The following is a 1,873-nucleotide window of genomic DNA, read 5'->3' as shown; positions in this document are numbered from 1 at the left end:
TCCCTCCCCCCCAGCCATGAGCGGAGAATCAGGTGCCTTTTCCGCCCTGGCCAGTGATAGCAGGAAGTAGGGTTGGAGCCAGCGATGGGAGCTGGGCACGTTCGAAGCTGGCAGTCCCAGGAGCTAGGGGTCCCTTGCCTGGGCCTAAAGCAAAGCCCATGATCCCAGGGCTGCTGCAGCTGCGGGTCCTCGCTGCCCAGGTCGGATGCCTCAGCCAGAGGCGTCCTGCAGGGGCAGGGGCGGAGCCTGTGTGATCGTGGCACCCCCCACTGCCACTGCAGGTCCCCTGCCCGGGCCAGATGCCTGGGCCAGAGGCGTTAGGCCTGGGCCAGGGGCGGGGCCTGCAACCACGGGGAGCTAGGGGTCCCCTGCCCAGGCCTGACACCTCTGTCAGAGTCGTCAGGCCTGGGCAAGGGGCCGATCCTGAGATTGGAGGGTGATGGGGGTCAACGCCTGAGGGCTCCCAGTATGTGAGAGGGGGCAGCCTGGGCTGAGGGACACTCCCCCTCACCCCCACCCAGTACACGAATTTCGTGCACCGGGCCCCTAGTTTTGAATAATGCTGGTATGGACATGAGTGTACAAAGATCTGTACAAGTCCCTGCTTTCAATTCTTTGGGCATATACCCAGAATTAAAGTTGCTGGATCATATGTTAATTCCATTTCATCTATTGGTTGCCTCCTGCACCCGTGGATGTGTCTTGATTCGGGAATTGAAGTCGCCACTTTTTGGTGTATGGGACAACGCTCCAACCAACTGTGCCACACTGCCCAGGGCCCTGTGTTTAATTTTTTTGAGGACTTCCATACTTCAACAGAGTTTTTATACAGTATTCATTTCATTTTGAGGTTCCAGAGGAGGAACTTATTGGAAGTAACTTTTACCTACAATCTTTTGAGAGAGCAAGCTGGAAACCAAGCCAAGTAGAGCTTATAAAGAATGGAGTGGAGATTACCCCTTAGTCCAGCCGTGGGCAAACGGATCCGGCCCGTTTGAAATGAATACAACTATTGAAAAAAAAGACCGTACCCTTTTATGTAATGATGTTTACTTTGAATTTATATTAGTTCACACAAACACTCCATCCATGCTTTTGTTCTGGCCTTCCGGTCCAGTTTAAGAACCCATTGTGGCCCTCGAGTCAAAAAGTTTGCCCACCCCTGCTGTAGTCCCTAGTTCTAGGGAGCAAGGGAAAATTAGTATTTGTTGGTGCTATTGGATTTGTCACCAGAGGTATATTGACACTTAACTAATATGGTAGGTTAGCAAATGGAGCCCCCTCCTCCCTTTATATCACCTGTCACACTTATTATTCTCTATTCATTGCAATTTCTATTAGATGTCCTAATGTTCCAATATGTTTTTTGTTGTGAAACTAGATTTTTTGCTAGTGCTGCGCCATGATTTAATTTATACATCTTTAGTATTAAATAGAATTATTTAATTCCTCTGAAAAGCATTTATTACCACCAGTTATACTAGACATAGTTATAGGTGATGAGCTTCAAAAATAAGCAAGACACCATTCCTATCTTTGAAGAGACAACATTAAGCAGATGATTAGGATATAGTATACTAATTATTATATTACATACTAGAGGCCCGGTGCACAAAAATTTGTGCACTCGGGGGGGAGGGTGGGGAGTCCCTCAGCCCGGCCTGTGCCCTCCCTCAGTCTGGGACCCCTCAGGAGATAACTACCTGCTGGCTTAGGCCTGCTCCCGGGTGGCAGAGGGCAGGCCCAATCCCTAAGTGCAGCCCCTGGTTGGGCTCAGAGCAGGGCCGATTGGTGAGTTGGGGCGCCGCCCCCTGTCATGCACAGAGCAGGGAGACTGGGAGGTTGTGTTGCCACCCTCAGTCACGATCAGGGT

At 50.6% G+C, this 1,873-nt stretch overlaps 1 protein-coding gene across 2 annotated transcripts in view; it reads left to right on the top strand.

Moving 5' to 3' along the window:
* LOC102757542 (FAS-associated factor 1) overlaps window positions 1-1,873 on the top strand; it is a 156,004-nt gene that overhangs the window by 23,586 nt on the left and 130,545 nt on the right. The window lies entirely within an intron of this gene.

This window comes from Myotis davidii, unplaced genomic scaffold, assembly GCF_000327345.1.
Source record: "Myotis davidii unplaced genomic scaffold, ASM32734v1 scaffold79, whole genome shotgun sequence".
Classification (NCBI taxonomy): domain Eukaryota; kingdom Metazoa; phylum Chordata; class Mammalia; order Chiroptera; family Vespertilionidae; genus Myotis; species Myotis davidii.
This window is presented reverse-complemented; position numbering and strand designations above follow the sequence as displayed.